This window comes from Triticum dicoccoides, chromosome 3B (assembly GCF_002162155.2).
Source record: "Triticum dicoccoides isolate Atlit2015 ecotype Zavitan chromosome 3B, WEW_v2.0, whole genome shotgun sequence".
Lineage (NCBI taxonomy): Eukaryota > Viridiplantae > Streptophyta > Magnoliopsida > Poales > Poaceae > Triticum > Triticum dicoccoides.
This window is the reverse complement of record NC_041385.1, coordinates 545450831-545456880: the sequence shown is the minus strand read 5'-3', so window position 1 is coordinate 545456880 and position 6050 is coordinate 545450831.

Here is a 6050-nt window from a genome sequence, read left to right as displayed (position 1 = left end):
TGTCGAGCAAGCAAGTGCCAAGCTGGTGAAACGGCCCGGAAGAGCCTGTCGGGCAAGCTGTGATGTGACATTGAGAGGCACATTTAATGCGCTTTGTCAGCCTGTAGAGTTAGGTATGATAGCATTATTTGCTATCTAATCAGTACGTAATGAGTGATTGCCACTATGGTGACCCTTTGATCTATAAAAGGAGGCCCATGGAAACCATAGAAAATAATTTGGACCCTTGTACACTCATACACGCGTAGTCTTTCTCGCCCCAAGGCAACCCTGTCGGGCAAGAGCGTTGCGCTTTTCCACCACCATCCACCATCAATCCACCAAAGCAGGAGTAGGGTTTTACGCCTCGCGGCGGCCTGAACCAGGGTAAAAATTGCCCGTGTGATCTCTGTCATGCTGTCTCACGATCCTCCACTCTTTATGCAACGTGCCATCCCCCCGCCGAACCAGAAAGGGGCTCATAGCCCCATTGGTGGCCGTGGTTTCCCACAACATTCGTTCTCATCATAATCAATTGAAACCTCTTCCAAGATAGTGGAATCATTACTAAATAAAGTCATGACCTCTCCAAATCCACTTTTATCATTATAATAAGATTCAACACCCTCCAAAGTAGTGGGATTATTATTATCTAAAGTTGACACTCTTCCAAACCCACTTTCATAAATATTGCAATCATCATAAATAGGAGGCATGCTATCATTATAATAAATGTGCACATCAAAACTTGGAGGACTAAAAATATGATCTTCATTAAACGTAGCATCCCTAAGCTTGGGACAAACATTAATTGTAGTAAATAAATTCTCAAACATGCCATTCTTGTCAAACATAGAATCCCCAAGCTTGTGGCTTTGCATATCATAAGCATAATAACTCTCATCATTAATAGTATGAATAACACCAATAGTATAGCAATTATTATCATCACAATTTTCTAAATTGGTGCCAAAAAGATTCTCAATATTATAACAAGTATCATTACTTTCCCCATCATAATCATCAGAATGAGTAATGTGCATAGCAATAATAGGAGCAACATCATTTGGGAGGGATACCTTTTTACCTTTGCTTCTTCGTCTTTTCTTTTTCTTCTCGACATCATCTGTGGGTTTAATCACCTTTTTGGAGCTCCTTATTGATGAGATTGGTTAAATAAAAAGCTCCTCCTCGTTACCTGATTCATCATAAGAAAAAATATAGGAGGATATTGGGAAACCTCTTCCCCTTCATTAGTGTTCTCTTCATCTTCTATTTTTTCTTGTCTTTAAGTAATTGGCAATATAAGGATTCTCAATGCAATTTACCGCATAATACATATAAATTTCCTCTAGATCACAATCAAGAAATCTTTTAAGGTTATATTCTGGAATATCCCTAGTTATACCTCTCATTTCTTCATATCCCAGAAGCAAACTAAGTTCATTATGATGTGCAAGGGAAATCAAGTCATCACAATTTTTGGACACGATTCGATCATGAAACAATTTGCACCATGTTCATTGCAAAGTTCATAAGGACGGCGAGAAAAAATAAATCTTTCAGCACAAACATCTAGCTTCTCTTGCAACCATTTAGTTTATAAATACTTATGCCTCTTGCAAAATCTATCTTCCCTTTTTGGTATGTAATTGCAAACTCTACGCACTCCACAAAAATTGACATGCTTATAAGAAACATTTTGTCATGACTAGTGCAATCATCATTAGTACTATGGATATTCAAAGAATTCATACTAACAACATTGCAATCATGCTCATCATTCAAAGATTTTATCCAAACATTTTATGAACTTCTTCTTCTAACACTTGAGCACAATTTTTCTTTCCACCATTTTCACGAAAGACATTAAAAAGATGAAGCATATGTGGTAACCTCAATTCCATTTTTTGTAGTTCTCTTTTATAGACTAAACTAGTGATAAAACAAGAAACTAAAAGATTCAATTGCAAGATCTAAAGATATACCTTCAAGCACTCACCTCCCCGGCAACGGTGCTAGAAAAGAGCTTGATGTCTACTACGCAACCTTCTTCTTGTAGACTCATGTTGGCCCTCCAAGCGCAGAGTTTTGTAGGACAGTAGCAAATTTCCCTCAAGTGGATGACCTAAGGTTTATCAATCCGTGGGAGGCGTAGGATGAAGATGGTCTCTCTCAAACAACACTGCAACCAAATAACAAAGAGTCTCTTGTGTCCCCAACACACCCAATACAATGGTAAATTGTATAGGTGCAGTAGTTCGGCGAAGAGATGGTGATACAAGCATAATATGGATAGTAGATATAGGTTTTTGTAAGTTGAAAATATAAAAACAGCAAGGTAACTAGTGGTAAAAGTGAGCGAAAACGGTATTGCAATGCTTGGAAACAACGCCTAGATTTCATACTTTCACTAGTGCAAGTTCTCTCAACAATGATAACATAATTAGATCATATGGCAATCCCTCAGTGTGCGAGAAAAGTCACTCCAAAGTTCCTATTGCGGACAACATAAGATGAAATTGCTTGTAGGGTATGAAATCACCTCAAAGTTATTCTTTCCGATCAATCCATTGAGCAATTCCTATAAGTGTCACAAACAACCCTAGAGTTCATAGTAAAAGAACACTATATGACACACACCAATCAAACCTAACGTCACCTAGATACTCCAATGTCACCGTAAGTATCCGTAGGTCAATTATACGAAATGTATCGAAGAACTTCAGATTCATAATATTCAATCCAACACAAAGAACCTCAAAGAGTGTGTAAGGACCCTGATTCTAAGTCACACTGATCTAGCATGTACCATATCATATCACTTTGCGGCCTCACGCACGGTATCCCCACGGGAGCCACCTTACCTGGCCCGGGACCGTTTGCACCTTTCAGGCCACGTATATGATAGTGTTGCTAGCACCCATATGACAGAGAACCCGAGCCGACATGACTAGTCATAAACCCAACGTGGCACTAACTTACAGGGACAGGCATACATGACCCAGCAACGAACGTGTCGGTCATCAACGTATGAACCCAAGTCGTAGAAAGCTACAAGGACTTAAAGGAACAACGTGTGACATTTCGGCGAAGGGATAGACACAGGAACGAAGAAGGACACATGTCAATCAGTCCATGTGTTCCGGAGCAGTAGCAGGCTACCATGGCTCAGTGGAAGCACTAGGAGACATTTCCCCATAAGAGAGGCTACCAAGAATAAACAACTAGGTTGTCGGATCCCACACATACCAAGCATTTCAAAATCATACACACAATATGCTCGATATGTGCAAATACAACATGGCATCACAACAAAACTCTACGACTCAAAGTATTTATTCAATAGGCTCTGAGGAGCCAGATATTACAAACATGGGTCACATGACCCAACATACAGAGCATACAGGCAATGGAAACATAACAGGTCTGAGTACAGACAACTACAAATGAAAAGGTGTGAAGCCTGACTATCTACAAGACCCTCCCAAGGGTACAAGATCATAGCTGAGGTAATAAGCTAAACATCGAAGTCCACACGGAACTACTAGTGAGACTGAAGTCTCTCTGCAAGAACATAAATTACCCAAACATGAGTACAAATGTGCCCAGCAAGACTTACATCAGAACTAGCTACAAATGCATCAGTATAAACAAAGGGGGTGGTGGAGTTTAACTACAGCAATCCAGCTTTGACTCAGTGGCTATCCTGAACTACGTCTGCAAGTAACTCTTTTGAGGTGGCGCAAACGAGTCCACAAATTCACCATATCAATACACCACTATGGATCCACTCCCGTCTCCCTACGAGAATGCCATTCATAGCACTCACGCTTATCTTGTGCATTTTAGAGTATCCACTTTCACTTGTCTATGAACTGCACAAGCAACCTAGTAGTCCATTTCCGTGGATGCGTCTATCGAATAGATCATGTTAACCCTGCGGGGGTGTACTTCTTCACACATGCTCTCGCCACTTACCTCCATGTACACGTCATGTATCTCGGCAACCTTAAGGCGGAAGCCTGGTGAGGGTGTCGGCCATGACCTGACTAACCACACAAGTCTCTAGTCTAGGCTTATCGCCCATTCAGGTTCCATCCGCTGGGAGTCCGGCTGAGGTTTCCACTACGGCCCCGAATGATGTGTACAGGGTTCCCGATGCACCAAACGGGCGACTCAGTACACTGTGCCACTTGCCTATCGCATCATAGCCCACCCCTCCGGTCAACACTACGCACGGCCTCCAGCATACTACAAACACCAGAAACTACTTGAAACTCCTGGACAGAGGACAAGGGCGATTAAGAAGTCGAGAGGGTCCATTGGTTTCGGATCCAACGCGTGGTAGTAGTTGTTCTGGGATCACAAGCATAGAACTCAGTTCCTGAGGACGGTTTCAATGAGACAACCCACCATGTACTCCTACATGGCCTCTCACCGCTACCTTTACCAAATCGTGTTCACACACTTAGTTCTCGACAGTAGAAGATAATGACCACATTCCAATTCATCCCGATGAATCAGACTTGACACAACTCTAAGCATAGCAGGCATAACAAGAAAGCATGAATGAGTAGGCACATCATGTCTCAAACAACTCCTACTCATGCTAGTGGGTTTCAACTATTTACTGTGGCAATGACAGGTCATGCACAGGAAAGGGGTTCAACTACTGAAGCATGTAATAGTTCAAACATTGTTGTCCTAATGCAGTAAAAGAGAGCAGGAGCGAGAGAGTGGGATTGTATCAGAATGAACAAGGGTTTTTTGCTTGCCTAGCACTTCTGAAGATGATATAGCTCTTCATCGGTGTCATCGAACTCATCGTCAGAACATACGTCTACCAAGGGGGAACAACCACCGGCAAACAAGAGGGAACACAATCAATGAAATGCAACAAACACAATGCATGATCATGACATGGCAATATGATGTGATTTGGCCTAATGCACCTAGCAACGATTTAAATGGAGTTGGTTTGAACCCTAGGTTCAAATTCAAATTCCATATGTGGATATTCAAATGCCATTTATTTCATTTGCCCTAAACAGTAACCAAAAGTTATTCTAACATGCATGAAAATGCCATATTCAGATTCTGTGGATTTTTCTGATATTTTTTCATATATAAATTATTTTATTTGGAGTTATGGTTGAATTTATATGAATTTTTGAAGTTTATACTAATTTATGGAATTTCCTGGATTCTTTTAAATCCAAAAAATAAATACCATGTCAGCGCAACATCATAATGACGTCAGCAGGTCAACTGACTCAGTCCAAGTCAAACTTGACCTGCGGGGCCCACATGTCAGTATCACTGTGCTAATTAGGTTTAGATTTAAACTAAACTAGTGGTTAACCAAGGCTGGCCCCACCTGTCAATGACCTAAGGCGGTCATTAACACTAACTAAACGGCATTTTCGCTGGAGTTTGGCCGCCGGCGAGGTGCCACGGCGGCAGGGTGCTTCAGAAAACCTCTGTGATACATCATTTGAGTCGGGGTTTGCTCCAACATGCTCCTGGGAGCGAGCTGCGTCGACCAGTGGTGGTGGCCGGAGCTGCGGTTATTAGGCTCGACAACAGTGACCAAAATGGCGGCCGCTGGAGTTTGGACGGGTTTTATTTGGTGCTAGGGGGCACAACAGGTTGAAAATGGGTGGGGGCGCCCGGTTACTGGGAGCATGCTAAGCACGGGGCAATGCTACGGTGTGAGCCGCAGCGACTATGGCCACAACCACATCATGGCCGGCGGCGAGTGGCTTGCGGCCATGGCCGAACAACGACTAGGGGGTGCAATGGACAGTGGGGAGAGGGGGAAACCGAAGATAAGCTCATTGGGAGTCAGATGGGCAACTCGTTGGGCTCGGGGAGGACTCGCACACGACGGATTTGATGACAATGTCCGACGGATCCGAGGTGGAAGACGATGACGGTTGCAACATTTGCGGTGTCTCCAGCTCGTATGCTTTGGTGGATAGGCCCGTGACATGTTGGCAGAGCATTTGTATGGACTAGGGAGGCGAGGGGTGGACGGTGGCCACGAGGACAGCGAGGGGTAGCGACGG